Source organism: Neltuma alba, unplaced genomic scaffold, assembly GCF_004799145.2.
Source record: "Neltuma alba isolate B1F8T4 unplaced genomic scaffold, ASM479914v2 tig00012617_pilon, whole genome shotgun sequence".
NCBI classification, from domain to species: domain Eukaryota; kingdom Viridiplantae; phylum Streptophyta; class Magnoliopsida; order Fabales; family Fabaceae; genus Neltuma; species Neltuma alba.
In genome coordinates this window covers 268,994-289,567 of record NW_021637059.1, presented here as the reverse complement: position 1 = coordinate 289,567, position 20,574 = coordinate 268,994, and the positions used below count along the sequence as shown (strand labels likewise).

At 31.9% G+C, this 20,574-nt stretch overlaps 1 pseudogene; it reads left to right on the top strand.

Annotated features, from left to right (window-relative positions):
• The window catches only part of LOC114729249 (uncharacterized), a 145,278-nt pseudogene extending 127,899 nt beyond the window's left edge, over positions 1 to 17,379 (top strand).
• The last annotated feature ends 3,195 nt before the right edge of the window (positions 17,380 to 20,574 follow it).

The window sequence follows — 20,574 nt, the reverse complement described above, 5'->3', positions numbered from 1 at the left end:
TAATCACTACAAAACACTATTTTTTTTTGTAGTGTATGGTAATTTTTACTGTTTGGGTTTTAATTATTTATTACTATTTACCATGGTAGGATACCTAAATGATGATTTAAATATGTCATAGAATTTGGAGTGTTACACATAGGGTTCGTGTTTTAGGTTTATAAGTGATTAGAAGTCAAGTCTGCCTCAAAAATGGGTTCTAGGTCAGATTTTAGTTGCTGCAGATCTCAAAATCACGAAGTGCAAAAATGACACGTTTGTCGTAGCGAACTGACGGTGCATTGCATCCTTTTTTGTCATTCTAGAAATCCCAAGTCCTTCTGGCATTTTTGAAATCTTCTTTTAAACCTCATTTTCTCCTAAATCTTATTACAAAATAAATCAAAAGATGTAGTATCAAATATCCCCAAAATGATAACTTAGAAGAAAACATAACATTATGGACAAAAATGCCCTTTTCAGCTCTAAACGTAAATAAGGACCTAGAATTCAAATAAATCACAACTCAAGCAATAAAGGACCACTAAACTTGATAAAAGTTCACAAAATGGTATGAAATAACACTACAAAATAGGGACTTACTAGCACCCTTAACTAGTTTTTAGCTGTTGGAGCTCCAGTATAGGCGGACCCTCCTATGGTCGGCCACTAGAGCTCCAATGGCATGTCATTGGAACTTTGGTGACTGGAGCTCAGGTAACTACTTTTTCTTATGTATTGACTACCCTTTTTTAGCTATTGATCTGAAGACATTTGTTTCTAGAACTCTGATAACTACTTTTGTTTAGCTATTAACTACTCTAGTATCGCAATTGACTACTTCATTTTTAAAATTTTGGTGATTACTCTGATTTAGCTATTGACTACTCTAGTTTTGCTATTGGCTATTTTTGTTTCAAAAATTCAAAAAATATATTAAGTGTTGTAAAAAATCTTGTGACTACTTTTGTTTAGTTATTTACCACTCTTGTGTAGGTAATAGCCATACAAAAGTAGTTAATAGTGAAATTATAGTCAATAGCCATATAAAAGCAGTCACGAGGAATATAAGGGCAATATTGTCATTTCTCAACATTTTAAAATTTGAAAAATAGTGTAAAGGGTCTGATTGGAAATTTTTAAAATTCACCTATCCTAATTTGTCCTTTAGCATTTTTGAGGGTATTTTATTGTCTGTTTCCCTTATATTTTAGGGTTGAGGTGCAAATCTATTTATCAAGTGCTTTACTAGGGGCAACATGTACCATGAACTTTTCTTGAGTACCACAATACACGTGAAACTTTCAAAATAGTGAAAGAAAAGTTATGGCCGTTAAGTCAACTAATATTGACTGTTTAACAAACATATCAACTAAAAAATGGTGCAAAAGTAAGCATGATATTTCCAACAACTGTGACATTTTTGTAAATTTTTATTTTTATTTTTACATCATTTTTTTAACCTCTATGTTTGTTAAATAGTAAATATTTCTTACTATTGTTATTAATGTCATGTATAAATTTTGCATTCGAAAGAAGTTTATAGTGTTAGATTCTTATCATAGAATACTTAATTTGTAAATAGATTTGTACGTTAACCCTATATTTTTTAATCATCCGCACGCACAGCTTACTTGATTTTAATATCCAGACCATCGTATTCGATAATCAACTCTTTGTATAAAAATAAAATTCAATAACCAGTTCTATTAAATAGTTAGTTAGAAGTTGCAAGTTTCATATCAATTATCAATCAATTATATCCGTAAATGTCCAGTAAAACTAATAATTGAAAGAAAGGTCTGTAAATATTGGTACAACTGTATATAGTATTTATTATTCTTTAATTGTTTGGGGAACTACCGCTATTGTACTAATTAATTTGCCCAACCGACATGAGGGGGTGATTGATAAAGATATCAAACTACCTCGCATTTGACTTTTTGTTAGCCTGTTAATAGTTGCTATCACGTTTAATAACCTCCCACCCAACAGGATGGAGTAACCTATATTTGTTTTTGCCAGAATAACAGTAACTTACATTACACTTTCGATCATTAGATGTCATACTTAACCATTGTTGCAAAGATAACTATAACTTTTCTTCCTCCACAACATGTTAGCAATATTTTTATGAAAAATTAAAACTGAAACATTTACTGATGTTAGTTGTTAAAATACGTATGTGCACTTATAATTTTACTTGTAAGAATACTTATTATATATTTTCCCATTGTAAGTCATTGAAATACATATGAATACTTGAAAATTTACCTATGAATTCAACATAATTGATATAAGTAATTTGGCCTAAAGTTTGTTATATATATAATTTCACTTATATAAATACTGATTATTTGCTATTGTAAGTCATTAAAATGCATATGTATACTTTGGAACTTTACCTATGAATTTAACATAATTGATATAGGTAACATGATATAAATTTTGTTATATTATATATATGTATGTATTTGATAACCCTTTGGCCACCCGTAAGGTGGCACCTTTTCTAGATCATATTATTAAGTATCCGAGCAACCAATTAATCTGGACCAAGCTTCCATATGATTACTTTTGGATGGCCAGCTATCCCATTAATATATAAAATTTTTAATTTCTGGCATGCAATAGAGGATATCTTTCTTGTTAGAGCATCACAAGCTTATTCGCATTTCAATTTATCTTTAGTAATCAACCAAATCACCTAGATATTTGACGCGTTTCAACAATCTCAAAACCAAGTAAAATTTTGATACAAATTAGGTTAAATTACATAAAGTTCTCGCAGACTTTACATACACATCTTGATAAGCTTTAAAGTTTCATAAAAATATTTTTCTATACTTCCAACATTAATCGTGCACAACTTTTTTATCAAAAATAATTAAGTTTTTTATTCCACATACGGAGCATGATATTTCATTTGATCATATATACATCCTTAAAATTAACCAACCAAAAATGGAAATTGAAAAAAGATCATCCTCTTGTCACAATTCGTCTTCTGCATCAAAATAATGGACAAATTAATAGCAAGCATAAAAATGAGCTGCATTATTTACCACCTGAGCAACACAATTATGGATTAGAAAAAACAAATTCAGATCCAAGGAAATTATGTCCCCATTTTGGCCCACCAAAAGAAGATTCCACCATTTTAATTAATTTTACACCATTTAATATATATATATATATATAGAAACAGTATATGTATAGTCTATTATAGCAACAGTCAATAACCTGATTTTGATTTTTATTTAGATTGATGGGGTAAAATTAATTCAGGTGTATGACCAAACTCTTTTCCTTACAATTTAACAAATTTTGTTAAAAGATTAGAAATAGAATGATCCAATAAAAAACTATAAAAGCTTAATTAAAAAAGAGGTGAAATTACATAGGGATTTACTTATTAATTAAAAAAGAGGTGAAACTTAGTTAATATATTTCACCGGTGCAACCCCACAACCATCATAATTTATTATCATATAAATGGTGTGTGTGGGTATAAACTAAGTTTGATATTTCATATCACACACACACAGAAGGTCAAAATGTGGAGGCTGAAGATAGGAGAGGGAGGGAAGGATCCGTACATATTCAGTACAAACAACTTTAGTGGAAGGCAAATATGGGAGTTTCATGCTGATGAAGGAACTCCAGAAGAACGAGCTGAAGTTGAAGCTGCTCGTCAAAACTTCTACAATAATCGATTCAACCTCAAGCCCTGTGGAGACCTTCTATGGCGTTTTCAGGTCCCCCCCTCCCCCGGCCCAAAAAAAATTTCTTCTTTACTACTTTTTACCTCCACATATATTCTATCTCAAGCATCCATATGATGAATAATACTCAACATATATATTTTTATTTTCATAGTTGGTTTTTGAGATGCAAGTTATAATTGGCGCATTTTGTCTATGGCTCTTCCCTTTTCTTTTCTTTCTTATGACTACATCTAAGTTCTCTATCTTCTCTTTAATAATATGTATTTTCTTATGCCCTTGTATATTTTGATTTCGACTACGATTATTAATAATTAATAACTAGCAGAACATTGCATGCATTGATTATTTGGAATATAATAATCGCTTCAACCTCAAGCTCCGTGTGTGTGTGTGTACCGAGCAAGCTAGCTTCCATGGAAGGTTTCTTCTCTTTAAATTCCTTCATTTCTTCTTCTTTTTCCCCATTTATTCTACTCTTATTTTTTCTTTTCTTCGAGGCTTAATTGCACACAAATTGGTGTATGAAATGGATGTTGATTGAATGCATGTATACAATGTGTGTGTGAGAAAGAGAGAGAGAGCTAAACAAAAGAGTTCATATTATTTTTACTTTTTAAAGTTTGATCTCATTTTGATTTTGACTCCTAAAATTTGGTACTAGTGATTTTTATTTTAGGAACAAAAAATTTTTAAATGGACCAACATGAGGTCAAATTTCAGAAACTAAAACCAAAATTAAATTAAATTTTAAAAGCTAAAAATACTACTACCCTAAACCAAAAAATAAACACCAACCATCTTAGAGTTGGACAAGTATACTGTCAAAATCCATATGCTGTCTCTTCCCTTCAATGTCTATTCTCCTACTTGTATATTTTGAGTGATTTCGACTTCCTCTCCAAATAGGTAGCACAACATTCTAGACTATGCGTTCTTTAATTAAACAGCCAATTCCATTCATTAATTATTTGGCGAATCGAGCAGATTAATTGACAAAACTTGTACTGTTTCTGAAACTAATAATGACGAATAATTAATGCTGATTGATTTGATGCAGTTCTTGAGGGAAAAGAATTTCGTGCAAACAATACCAAGTGTGAAGATAGAGAAAGGAGAGGAAATAAGTGATGAAAAGATTGGTAACACTGTGAGAAGGGCAAGTCGTTATCTAAGTGCATTGCAGTCAAAAGATGGTCATTGGCCTGCTCAAATTGCTGGATGTCTCTATTTCATGCAGCCTCTAGTAAGCACACATGCATTTTCTTTAATTTCTAACTATGTCACTCCCGTCCCCAAAATCTTCAGGCACTAGTGCAGAAAAGGCTTTTTAACACCGGTTAAAAAGTTATATCTTCTAACACTGGTTGTAGAACTAGTGTGGATACAGCTGGTGTAGAATTTATGACATATCTGCACTGGTTGTTGTCACGACCGGTGTAGAAAGTTCTTTTATTTATTAAAACAAAAAAAGGAAACTATTTTGTTCTTAAAGAACAATCTTAATTAGTTTAGCAAGAAAGGTGCTCTTCTCTAGCAGTCTCAAAAGCACTCACAACGAGCTATTGGCTTTTCTACAACTCAGATATCCTGAAAGTCCTTTACCCTGCTATAGCCGAGTAGCATTAATAGCGCCCTTGAGTTAGGTACATGAGGGCCCACTCTTATATACACACACTACCTTCAGTCTTTAATGTAAGAGCTATATAACTAATTTAAGAAAATTAAGAAAATTAGTTAAGTAGGTTAAGTGTAACAAATGTGTATTGAATTTCCTATGTTACACTCTTTAATCAAGTGCATTAAAACTATACTTTGATAGAATCCCTTTCCAAAGAATAGGATATTTTAGAGAAAATATTATAAATTTTAGAGATAAATATATTGAAATCTTATATTTAAAATCAAATTCAATATTCATCTAGCTCTTATCTTATATTAAGGATTAGAAATAGTATCATGATGGTGGTGGTGATAATAAATATAATATAAAGTTTATAAACTCAAATTTAGGTCATAAGGACGAAATTTTACTAGGCTTTTATAACAAATAATAAATAGAGAGAATGACAAAAAAAGAAACTGAAAATTGTTAAATATCAAATCAGGTTTGGTAACAACACTTTATTTGGTATTGACAATACTGAATTTGCAAATGACAAGAAATTTTTGTAGACATTCCTTATTTGACATTTACAAATTTTCAGCTCTTTTTTTTTTGTCATTTTCCCTAATAAATATCAGTTAAATGATTTGAAATTTCTGAAAATGGTGCAGGTATTTTGTCTTTATATTACTGGCCATCTCGATAAAGTATTTCCCGAAGAGTACCGAAAAGAAATCCTCAGATACTTGTACTATCACCAGGTTCGAAAATCTGAAGTTCGGTTCTTTTATTAACAGGGGTTAAGATGCAGATTTGTTTTAAATGTTTTCACTCAGAAATATTAGATACCCAAAAGTTTTTCTGGGTGCAAATTTATCCTAAAAATTTAAAATCATAGCTATTTTGCCTCCTCTTATTAAAAATAGGATTAATGTGCAAATTTGCTTCATAAATGTTAACTTTCGGGGCAACTTTCCACCCCAAAAAACTTTTGAGTGCCTAACACTCCTAAATGATTACTTTCAAAAACAAATTTGCACTTTAACTTATATAACTATATATAGTTTCATGTTTGAAGTGAACTAATTTATGTTTTACAAGTGTATGTATATATGCATGTTAAAAGAATGAAGATGGAGGGTGGGGCCTACACATAGAGGGACACAGTATCATGTTTTGTACTGCGCTGAGTTATATATGCATGCGAATGCTTGGAGAAGGAGCCGATGGAGGCGAAGACAAAGCTTGTTTCAAAGCTCGAAAATGGATACTTGATCATGGTGGTGTCACCTACATACCTTCATGGGGAAAGACTTGGCTTTCAGTATGTATTTTTATTCATTCCCTATGGGTTTGGCGTGAATTGCACCAATAGGGGTTAAGTCTTAATAGAAATGGTTAATCTTTTACAACATAACAAATCAATGTTCAAATTTTTATTCGAAGACGTCCCTGTAGTTAGTGCTCAATAGTGTCTCAAACATAATTGTCTTTAATAAAAACATACTTGTGCTTAGGGGAGAAAAAGTTTGGCTTGCAATACGTGTGTGTGTGTGTATTTGTACATATATCCGTGTGTATCATACTAATTAATTTTCTCATTGTTGCTAATGTGTTGTAGATAATTGGATTGTTTGACTGGTATGGAACAAATCCAATGCCACCGGAGTTTTGGCTTCTTCCATCATTTCTTCCTATGCATCCAGGTGATTCACTCCACATTTTCTTTATTTTTTTGATAAATAATAACTTTAATTAGGAGTCTTGACCAACCGTTAAGCCTTCAAAAGTCCTATTTACCTTTATGCCTTTTTAAGCCATATTCCTACTGTTATAGAGCACTCATCTTAATTCACGAATGTCTTTATTGACTTTTAATTAGCTTTAAAGAGATATCAGATGTTATAATAACTTTCAATAGTTTTCAAATCTATCTTTATTATTTCGTTTTAATAATCATATATCTCATATAATTTAATATAAATGATTATATATATATGAACATTGTAATGATTTTTAAATTTTTTTGATTTTATTCTTAATACAAAATTAAGAAAAAATCTTTTCTATTAAACACGATTAGCTACAAGAAAAGTTTCTTCGCTAATCGGTAATTCGTCATTAGCTATAATTTTTTTTTTAGTAATCTGTTGAAAAATTAATATTAGTGACGAAATAATTTTTCTTCACTAGTTCCATCATTAATAGGCTTTCTTTTTTATTGTGAAAGCCATGGAATCATTTTAGATCTACCCCTCACTTTTTCATTGATGAAATCAAATATCTGCTTCTCTACTTCACTTTCAAAACCAAATATATGAACATCATCATCAAGCAATAACCCAACACGATGCAATGTAAAAAAACAAAGAAAACTTGCAATAACGGTGTGATAGCAACAGCGATGGCAAAAAGTGTTTGAGATTATTGAAAAACTTTGGGGAAATGTCAATGAAAAGGGGAGGATGAAGGTAGCTTTGTGAAAATGAGAAGTAAAATTGTGAAAATACGATGCGATTAAGTTAAAATTTAAATAGATTGGACTCTAGACATTGGTTATTACGAAAACTAATGTTGTAACTCAAAATAACATCGTTTTTATATAAGCGACGTTGTATCTCAGTCTTTTTCACCAGATTTTAGCCTATTAAGACTTACAACGTTGGCTGTTGTTTAGATAAGCGACGTCAAAACTCTTAAAAATATTACCAAAATATCACCACCTTTTTCTAATGTCGTTTTCCAAATAAGTGACATTGTAAATATATATTTGTATTTGTGAAAGCATATATCATAAATAAAGGACAAACCACATTGTAGTTGAAAATATAATATATTAGATAACTGAATAAAAATTATTAGCAATATTTGTAATATGAGATTACGAAATGCTAAACCGAACAGGCTAGCCTCTAATAGACAAGAATATGTGTGCTCTTTATTTAAAAAAAAAAACCAAATTAAGAGAAACATATTTTTCCATGCATTTTGACTAATTCATTATCACTTTCCAATCACTAATTAATAATCCTCCATTCTCTTCCACCATATTATAATTAATGCAGCTAAGATGTGGTGCTACTGCCGAACAGTTTACATGCCTATGTCTTACTTATATGGGAAAAGATTTGTGGGTCCAATCACACCACTTATTCTCCAATTGAGACAAGAACTTTATCTCCAACCTTACCATCAAATTAATTGGACTAAAACTCGTCACCTTTGTGCAAAGGTGAGTTACTTTTTTAATTTGCATATCAGATATATATTAACCATTTTCATACTTATAGATTAATTTCTCAACACATTAATGATTCATAAATTATATGTATAATTGTAGGAAGATCTTTATTATCCGCATCCTTTGATACAAGATCTGATTTGGGATGGTTTATACATATTAACTGAGCCACTCCTTACACGATGGCCCTTCAATAAGCTGGTGAGGGAGAAAGCACTACAAGTAACAATGAGACATATTCATTATGAAGATGAAAATAGTCGATATATAACTCATGGATGCGTCGAAAAGGTACTATATAAATAAAGAGAGAGTGAGAGATATTTTATTTCGACATGATGAGTGTAGTTCTACGTTACATTTAATTAAATCCATTTTTCATATTTATTAGAGTTTATCTATGCTTGCTTGCTGGGTTGAAGATCCAAATGGAGATGCCTTTAAGAAGCATCTTGCAAGAGTTCCTGATTACATATGGGTTTCTGAAGATGGAATCACCATGCAGGTAAAGTAATATTTAAGAGCATAGTAATGGAAACTAATGAAATTATTTGAATTTGGGCTTAGTGAAATCAAAATATTAAAATCAGTTATTTGGGGGGGGGGGATCAAAATTTGCATACCTAGCTAAAGTAATTTTTGCAAAGTTAATTATTTAGTAAAATATCAACATACATTTTGGGTTAAAATATGGCATTAATTATGTGCAGAGTTTTGGAAGCCAAGAATGGGATGCTGGATTTGTTGTTCAAGCTTTACTTGCCACAAACCTAATAGACGAACTTACTCCTACACTTGCAAGAGGACATGACTTCATAAAAAAATCTCAGGTCAACTTCTCTTTCTAATCAATAAAACACATGCTTATAATTGATTGGCTTGTTAAATATTGAGTGTTCTTTTAATTTCTATATGATCAGTTGAAGAATATGATCTCTTTGGTTCTAAATTGTGTTTTATTCGAATGAGGTAAAAGATTTAAATAGATACAAACTTCCTCAGCTATTGAGGTTATTAGGCCACTAATCTAGGGATCTTGCTAAGATACTAGGGTTCTAGAATGTAATTCAAAATACAATCATATCAGAGTCATAATCTAGCTAGTAAATAGGATTTAATAAATCTACATAATTAAATATGTTATAAGACTTAGGGTTTTTAGGCCTATGGCCCATTAGATTGAGTCACCAACACTCCTCCTCAAGCTGGTAAGTAGATATCCTGCATGTCCAGCTCATTTCTAAATTTCTTGAACTTGACTCGGTCTAATGGTTTTATTATGACATCAACAACTTCTAACCTAAAATTTATATGAGATAGGTCAATAATCCTTGATTCAACCTTCTCCTTTATAAAGTGTCGATCATTAATGTCAACATATTTTATTCTGTCATGGTGAACAAGATTTTGTATCATCTGAATTGCTGACATGCTATCACACCATAACTTGATTGGTGTGTCCACTTCGATCTTTTATTCCTCTAGGGCTCATACTATCCATATTCCCTCGCATACTTCATTAGCCAAGGCTCTTAACTTTGCTTTAGCACTACTTCTAGAAACCACAATTATTTCTTACTCCTCCATGTTACAAGATTACCCCACACAAGGGTGAAGTGCCCTCTTGTTGATCTTCTATCAACTCAAGTTCTTCCATGATTTGCATCTATATCTACTACGGATTCTCCCTTTTTGAAAGATACCCCTCTTCTAAGTGTCATTTTTAGATATTTAAGGATAGTATATATGGCCTCCATATGATGTTCTTGTGGTTGTGATGAAAATTGACTAACCACTCCCGCAGGATAGCTTATGTTTGGTCTTGTGTGTGATAGGTAAATGAGCATCCCAACCAATCACTTATATCTTTCTGCATCGACTAGTACACCATCTTTCTTATATTCTAGGTTTGTAGAGGGATCCATAGGGATTAGTGATGGCTTAGCTCCCATCATGCTAGTTTCCTTGAGTAAATCTAGTGTATATTTCCTCTATGAGATTTAAATCCCTTCTTTTGACCTAGCAATCTCCATCCCAAGTACGTACGTCATACTTTTAAGGGCTTTAATTGCAAATGTAGTTGCCAAGGTTCTTTTTAATCTTGCTATTTCCTCAGTATCATTCCCTATTATAACAATATCATCAACATATACAATTAGAATAGATATCTTTCCTTTTGAATGTCTAACAAACAGTGTGTGATATAATTGACATTATATGTAACTAGATTCCTTCACAACTTTGGTGAACCTTCTGAACCTAGCTCTTGGAGATTGTTTGAGGTCACAAAGGGATTTTTACAATCAGCGTGCCCTTTCAGGATCTCCATGTTCTGCAAGTCCCTTAGGTACTCTCATGTACACTTCTTCTTCAAGGTCTCCATTTAGGAAGGCATTCCTTACATCTAATTGATGGAGTGGCCAATCAAGATTGGCAGCTAAGGATAACAATATCCTTATAGTATTTAATTTTGCCATTGGTACAAATGTTTCTTGATAGTAGATCCTCTCAGTTTAAGAAAACCCTTTTGCCACCAACCGTGCCTTGAATTTACTTATTGATCCGTTAGGGTTATATTTAATTATCAAGACCCACTTACATCTCACAGCCTTCTTCCCATGAGGGAGACTTGCTACTCTTCATGTTTGATTTTTATCAAGAGCTTTCAGTTCCTCATTGATAGTTGCCTTCCATCTAGGGTTCTTAACTGCTTCATTAAAGGTAGATGGAATCTGTTCCTTGCCAATCCTGGTGACAAAACTTTTCATACATAGAGATAGTTTATTATAAGAGACAAAATGACTGATTGGATGTAGAGTGCAATATCTTACCCCTCTTTCTTTGAGCAATTGTCCACCTAAGGTCTTAAGGATCTAAAGTTTGTGTTGACTCCTAACACTACTTAGAACTAGAAAGACCCCCATTGTTTGATATATGTTACTCCTTGGATTGATCAATTTCTGCATCAGATTATTCTTTAATCATTTCCTATATTACATCATTAGGCATTATGCTAGGACTAGGAACATGGGAGTTAATCTCAGGTTGAGAGGAATCTATTTCAGGTTTAGTTTTTGAGGTTTCAGGTTGACTAGAGGTCTGTTCAAGATGTGTTTTTGGGTTAGAGATGTTTGTTTTAGGTTCTGGAAGAATTTTAGGTTTTTAGGATGTTTGTTTTAGACACTTGGATAAGGATTGGTTTATGTCAAGCATAATTTTAGGTAAACAGTGTATTGAGGGCTATATCTGAGGTTAAGAACTCCCATTTGCTGAAATTCTCCCCCTAAATAGGAGATCTAGGGTAAAAGGCTTAGGTTTCAATGAACTTAGTATCTAGTGTAATAAAGAATTTTTGCAGGGATGGTGAGTAGTACTTGTAACCCTTTTGAGTAGATAAGTGTCCTAAAAAGATACATTTAAGTGCTCTAGGATCAAGTTTGCCCCCATGTTTGTGGCAAACATAAACGATGCACCGAAAGACTTTAAAGGGAAGGTTATAGGTCAGGGAATTGGTAGGGTAGGATTTGTTAAGGAGGCTGATTGGGTTTTGGTAATTAAGGGTCTTAGAAGAAAGTCTGTTTATCAAGTGTACTACAATAAAAATTGCTTTTTCTTAATATTGTTTAGGAACATTATGGGTGAACATGAGTGATCAAGTAACTTCTAGAATGTGCCTATTTTTGTGCTCAGCAGTCCTATTCTGTTGGAGAGTATCAGCACAACTAGTTTGATGGATGATTACTTGGTCTCTTAGGTAGTTTTGAATTGTATGGCTCATATACTCACATCTATTATCACTACAAAGAGTGAGAATTAGCATTTAAAATTGTGTTAGGATCATTTTATAGTACTTGTTGAAAATGACAAGTAGGTCAAATTTTTCTTTCATTAGGAATACCCAAGTTAGGCATGTGTGGTCATTGATAAAAGTGATAAACCATTTTGTATGTGTGAGGGAGGATGTTCGAGACGATCCTCAAATATCACTGTGGATAAGTTGAAAAGGTTTTGAATATTAATGTGAGTGTGGTTTGCATATGGCTTTGGTTTGTTTCAAAAATTGACAAACTTCACAAGTGAAAGACAAATCATTCTATTCAAAAGATGGGAAAACAATTTTGACATGGAATGAAAAATTGGATGTTCTAGTCTATAGTGCCATAATAATGCATCTTTATTTTCTAGAGTAGCAAAAAAAAAAAAAAACTGAAGACAACTTCACATTATTTGAGACTGCATCTTTGAAGCATCTTTCTTAGACTTCCAAACAGTAGAGGTCTTCAAGTATCTTAGCTGTGCCAATCATCCTCCCTTGCTTTAGATCCTAAAAAACACATTTAATAGTGGAAAAATGAACATCACAGCTTTGATTCTGAGTCATATTTATTATAGATAATAAATTGCATTTTAGTCCAGGAGTATAAAAGACATTATATAGAATTATTTTAGGAGTTATACATGCTATTCCAAGCCATTCAACTCTTAAGGCTTTACCATTTGCTACTTTAACAAAGATAGTCATGGGGCAAGGTCTAATACCAGTCAAAAGCTCTTGGTTATCAGTCACATGATCGATTGCCCCTGAATCCACAATCCACAATCTTGAATGTGCATATTAGTTTTTAGACCAGAATGGTTTTTCCTGTATGAGCAACATACGTAGCTGTAAGGGTTGTCTATTGTGAGTCATCTTTTTCTAGGAATCTTCTAAGTAGGTCTAACTCTTATTTGCTAAATTCTAATTTGTTCTCACTATCAACAGTTCCAGAATAGCCTCGATCATCTTGTTTTTCTCTCTTCAAGGCTTGCCATGTAGTTTCCAGCAAGTCTCCCTAGTGTGTCCCTTTTTCTTGCAATGATCACACTATTTATTCTGTCTCTTTGAGTCATCTTGATAGGCTCCTTTTGATGCAAAAGCACTTAGCTGGTTGGATTTAATCCTTAATTTAGTGGAAGTAAGTTTCTTTCTGCTTTCTTCATTCCTCACAGTAAAGAATACTTTCCTTAGATGTGGTAGGGAATCAAATCCCATAATTCTTCCACGTACTTCTTCAAATGAGACATTCAATACTAGTAGAAAGTTGAAGATCCTTTTTTCTTCTTTTATTTTTGTATATAGGGCAGCATCTCCAGTATATTTCCAATCATGGGTTTTATACATATCAAGCTGTTGCCATTGAACAACTAAGTCAGTATAGTACTGTGTTACAGAGAAATTACCTTTCTTGAAATCATGGAGAAATCTCTCAATTCTAAAACAACAGCTTTGTTTTTTAGTCTAGCAAACATGTCTCTTGCTGTCTTCCATACTTCTTTTGCAGTTTGAAAGAATGCAAAGTTGGCATTAATTTCAGTTATCATAGAATCGATCAACAAAGCTTGCATCATGGAGTTTTCAGCTTCCCATGTGGCATATTTTTCATTGGCACTGGTAGGTTTCTAGATTGATCCAATCAGGTGTCCCTACTTGCCTTTTCCTATGGTGTATAGTTGCATGCTAGAGGACCACTACATGTAATTTTCTTTATTCAATCGGTGGGTGGTAATTGATGTGGGATTGGACTTACTTTGGCTCTAATGGCTAGTGGAACCAATCGTTGCTGCTACTAGTCCTGATGGGCTGCTTATCAAAACCCTAGGGTTGTTTTACCCCTCATTGTTGAACCCTATCCCAAATCTAATATAATCATCTCCACTTTGATACCATGAAGAATCTCTTTGATTCTAAATTGTGTTTTATTCGAATGAGGTAAAATTAAATAGATACAAACTTCCTGAGCTAGTGAGGTTATTGGACCACTAATCTAGGGATTTGGCTGAGATACTAGGGTTCTAGAATAGAATTCAAAATACAATAAGATCATAATCATAATCATAATCTAGCTAGTAAATAGGAATTAATAAATCTACAAAATTAAATCTGTTAGAAGACTTAAGGTTTTTAGGCTCGTGGCCTATTAGACTAAGTCGCCAATATTATTATTTTTAATTTTCTTTTTTGCAATATTATCTAAAAGGTAGATGTGGTAGGTCTAATGCATTGCGTGAGATTTAAGGAATTACTTACAACTCAACTTCTAATGTCTAACTTGTTCAACTCATCAATTCCCAAGTTTCAACTATTTAATATTTTTGATCTCTACCCTTTTAAAATATCATCCAATCTTTCAAGAATTGAGGTGTAATTGAGTCATAATGTGCATGGACGAACAAATTTAATGGCTAATAAGACTTGAGAGATTAAGGTGTATCAATTTAAACTTCAACAACTAAGTTATAACTGAGGCAAAATTATATGGACGAAACAGTTAATTTTGTGATATGTTATATCATTAAAAAAAAAAAGGAATTCGTAACGAATAATTTGAAAAAATTTTTGGTCACAATTTTGTCACATATCCATTGCAATTTTATTTGCAGTGGATTCTGTGACAGAAATTTCATAAATCCAACAAATTGATGATAGAATACCACCACAAAAATGCCAATCTGTTGCAAACCTTCTTTGTCTAAAGTAATTCATATTGATTATGATTATCTTATTAGGTTAAGGACAACCCTTCAGGTGACTTTAAAAGTATGTATCGCCACATTACAAAAGGGGCATGGACCTTCTCTGATCAGGACCATGGGTGGCAAGTTTCTGATTGTACTGCAGAGGCTTTGAAGGTTAATAACTTGCCATTCTTAAACAAGTCGATTTGCTTCTTTATGCTCAAATTTGATGATTTTACCTTTAATTACGTGCTTTGGTATATTTTAGTGTTGTCTTCTTTTGTCACTGCTACCACAAGAGATTGTGGGTGAAAGTATGGAACCAGAAAGGCTTTATGATTCCATTAATCTTCTTTTGTCACTTCAGGCAAGTCTTTCACATTACAATTATATATGTTTTTTTTTTTCCTGTGTTCATTGATATGCTATATAAACTTTAAAATTCATATATTTACAGAGTAAAAATGGTGGATTTGCAGCATGGGAACCAATCAAAGGTCAAGATTGGTTAGAAGTAAGAATCGTATATTAATGTCATTTGAATTTGAACTTATGTGAATAAAATAAAATACTCACTCAGCTAGTCCTAAATGTAGAAGTTAGTTAAGGAATTTACTTTGTTCCTAAATGTAAAACTCCAATCTATTTTGTCTTACAAATTATAACTCTTTCCCCTAACAATCCTATCAATTGCAAATAACTCACTGTGCTATTTTTCTTAATATTTGTAAACTAGTTATCTGGCTAACTCCTACATTTAGGATCGGAGAAAGTAATGTCCTTGACAATGATTTGATTAGTTTATTTTGGGATCAGGTGTTAAATCCTACAGAATTTTTTGAAGACATCGTGGTGGAACATGAATATGTAGAATGCACTGGATCAACAGTTCAAGCCTTAGTTTTATTCTCAAAGCTATATCCAGGGCATAGAACAGGGGAGATTGAGAATTGTATTGAGAAAGCTGTGAAATTCCTTGAAGATACACAAACTGAAGATGGTGGATGGTATGGGAAATGGGGCGTTTGCTTCACTTACGGCACTTGGTTTGCATTAGGTGGCCTTGCTGCTGCCGGTAAGACTTACAATAACTCTCTTGCCATTCGCAAAGCTGTGAACTTTCTTCTCACATCGCAAAGGGATGATGGTGGGTGGGCTGAGAGCTATCTTTCATGTCCAGAGAAGGTAAATAAGTGTAAATTAATTATCAATATAAAATACAAAATTGGAAAAAATAATCTTTAATTTTAGTCTCTAAGTTTTGACTCAATTGTAAATCAATCCTTAAACATTCACTTTAACCCGGTATACAACTCAATCTCTATAGTTTGGCTCAACTAAAACTTGGTCCTTGAACTTTAACTTATTGCATCTTCGTTTCTATAGTATTGGCCATTTAAAACCTTGATCCCTAAGCTCCATGAATTTATTTTTTAAGATATAGGGGCTAATAATTTAAACTATTAAACTATGAGAATTGAGTTACATCAAGTCAACGTTTATGAATTGGGCTATAACCGAGTCAAAACTGTAGAAATTAAATTGCACATGTTTAAATTTTAAGAACTGAATTGCAGTTGAGTCAAAACTATGAGAACAAAAAGATTAATTTTCTCTATGAAATTTGTAACAGGTTACCCAGTAAGGAGAAACATGTCTGGTTATTTTACATACTTATAACGATTTGCCCTTTTAGTTACCTCATCTTATGCATTCTAATAAATGATGCAGAAATATGTTCCTCTTGAAGGCAATAGATCAAATGTAGTACAAACAGCATGGGCTATGATGGGTCTTATATATGCTGGACAGGTTATATTCTATTTAATTGCATTCTTCATTGGAATAGCAATTTATGCTCATTTCTAATTTTTAAAAATAAAAAATAAACTAAAATCAAATGTTATTGGAAGGTCGAGAGAGACCCAACTCCTCTTCATCGTGGAGCAAGAGTCTTAATCAATGCTCAATTGGAGAATGGGGATTGGCCCCAACAAGTTAGCACCCTTTCACTGCTCATTTGGAATTATTTATTAATTAAACTTGTAACATAACTCTATTAGTGGTAAAATTAAACGTCAATTTGTGTCTTATATTTTCAGGAAATCACCGGTGTATTCAACAGGAATTGCATGATCCATTATCCAATGTATAGAAATGTTTTTCCACTTTGGGCTCTGGCTGAATATCGCAGACGGGTTACAGATATAGCTCTCTAAAGTTGAATAAATAATAGCCTAATTTATTATAACCCATGAACTTTATGTTATATGCAAATACGTTCCTAACTTTTGAAATTTAATAAAAAAAGACCCTCTAAACTCTTACAATTAGTTTTATTTTTTGATCAATTATAGCTTAAAGTTTAAGAGAGTATACATTTTAGGGAAAACCATATTGGAGGTACTTATACTTTTTTTCAATTTTCAATTTGGTACCTATGTGTTTTTTGTTCTTAACTAAATCTTTATTTTTCCTCTATTAACATCATTAATCCTTATGTAGAGACTAAAAATATCAATAGAACAAAGTTATAAGAACTAATGTTGCTAAAAAGATAAAATTAAATGTTTAATTAAAGGGAAAAAAACACATAGGTACCAAATTAAAAATTGAGAGAAAGTATAGGTACCTTCAATATGGTTTTCCCTATATTTTATGGGTCGGGCCTATATGTATAAATTTGAAAGCTTAGGGAAATATTTGTCATTAAGTTATAAATATTAGAGGGGTTATTTGTGCATAGTTTAGGGAGTTTTGTTTAATAATTTAACCTAAGTAATGTAAGTTTTTAACCTGATGGTGGGAAGCGAAGTGAAGCAAGAGTTCTCGTGAATGTTCACACAATTTCAGAGTAAAATTGAAAACCCTTCTAAATTTATATTCACAGTTTATCTTGCGATGTACCTTCATGACTTGTGTGGCATTATACTTCTATGTGTCTTTATGAACGCCAACTATATCTTCATAAATCTTCGTATCTTCGTTGTGCAAAAGCCAAAATCTTGTATCAATATATATATGTATATATATATGCGTCCGTTTGATAATGACCACCTATAGTTATGATTCTCTTAACCCGAAAAGGAGTGCTTATGTCCTATTTAATTAGGTCTAGAAGTTCAATAATAAATTTGAATTAAGTATACTACTCAGCCCAGTTGAATAGAAGCCTCAAAATTGCTCTGAAATAGAATGTTTCCTCAGCTATTAGATCACAAATTAAAAGTTTTTTGGGGGTAGAATATAAATATTTTAGACTCTGGGAAAGCATCAAGGGCTAAAATAAATGGAAATACGGACTTAAATGTAAAAGAGGAAGAGTGTGATTTAGGGGGAAAAAGAAAGATGAAAAGTGTACAAAAACCAAACTATAATTATATAAAGCTCTATTTAAGTATAAATAAATACCATGAAATCATATAATAATACCTAAATCTGTGATTCAGAGAATTAATATTCTAAATTGGAAAGGGCTTATAAGTCATTTTACGAGATATTGAGAAGGATTACATAAATGGTAGCAAGTTATGCCAGAGTCAAAAATTTAATTTCTAAAATTTTTGAGTGTTAAGTGTAATTATGAAAAATTCACCCAAAGATCCAAAAAAGAAAATCCATAAATTCAAGAAAAAGATAGGAAAATGACTTTTTAAATTCAGTCTTATTTTGGCCACTTTTATAACCGGTTTAATAACTCATTTCTAACTTGTCTTAAATGACCAACACATTTTTAACCAGTGCCATCCTTCATTTAATATTACCTTTGGTATTTAATATAAGAGCTAGTTGAAAATTCAATTTGATCCTAAATATGAGAGTTCAATCCACTATCTCCAATATATATCCATTTTGCATCCAAGTAATTCCTATAGTGATTAAGTTTCAATCCATGTGTAGTTCCAATGTACATGATTAACAATGGTATTTTAGAGAAGACAACATCCATTTATTACAAATAGTTAAGTAATTTTTTTTAATATCCCCAATTAATTATATAACTCTTATATTAAAAATCAAAGGTAGTAAAAGAAACTCATACACAGGCCACACGCATGAAAAACACAATTAAGAAAATAGTTGATTAGTATTATATTGATTATATGTATGAATCCATTCCATGCATGTGTCTATCCGAATGATTGTTCAATTATAAACACACACACACATATGAAGTCATATAAATTTGATGAACTTGTAATTGTTTCCTTGTTTAAGCTTGCTGGCTATATAATATAATGTATCCCTTTTCAAAAATATTCAAGATAGAATTTGAATTGAAAAAAAAAATAAAGAATATATAGAGAAGTAATACTGTACAAAACTAAAACAAATTTTTGATTATTACCTGGATTAAATCAAAGAAATCACAGTTGAAGTCATTGTCAATAAATAGATCTGAAAAAGAAAAAGTGCAAATGAGGACAAGAATATCACAAGCAAGTCGCAGAAACATCAAAACAAGAAAACCGTTGTAATGCGGAAAGCTCTTTGCCTATGCCGTTTTGGTTGGAAGAGCAGCAGAAAATCTCTTTTGCTAATATATATCTAAAACATCCTTCCTTTAACTCCTAAGAGTATGCATTTGGAGGCGTTTTGATTCAAGCGGATTATGAAACAAGCCCATGGATTGAAAATTTACAATTTGTTCTTGGCTTACTATTTATTGGGGAAAAATCCAAATTTTTGGTCCAACTTTGAAAAATCATAACTAATTATAGAAAAATCGTATTAAGACGGTTCAAAATTTTATTTGAATATATTTTAATTCTCCATAGAAAAAAAATATAAAGTAGACTTAACCCTTGCCAATTTGTATAATTTATTCGTGAAAATTTACTGTTTTTTTTGTCAAAACTGTACTTTCCAGTTTCTCTGCCCTAATTTTGGTCAAACATAACTCTTAGCACACACATCAATTTTATGTGATCTAACACTTTTTTCAAAGCTTAGGATATGTACTTTAGACATACCAAATTTCACGGGTAGAATCAATCGTTTACCTTACTTCCACTATGTCACTATTTCATGACTCAATTAGGGGTAACTTATCCCCCTAACTTGAATTAATAATTCATAATTAATTCTTTCTATGCATAATCTCATTCCATCAATCCATAAACTATTCCCATACATTATCATAGTCAATTATACATGTCATCATCATCATTTATCATCACATAACATTAGTGACATGTTTATATTATACATTAACATATGAATTATACAATGTAATGTAATACATTTCTTAAATTCTTTTCCTCTCTTCCTTGCTTCACTTCTTGATTTCTTCTCCCATGCTCTTTGCAGCTATTATGGTTGGTTGAGGGTGAGATTCAGGAGAATCTCAGTAGCAAATAATAACCACCCAAACATATATAGCAAGCTTGGCATTCATAACATGCTTGCAACTTAACATCTTTATAACATAATGACATGCTTAGAAATCATCATGCATTTATTCTAAAACACATAGGCCTATGGCATATTTCAAACATATTCACAATCATAATGCATGAGTTTATAAA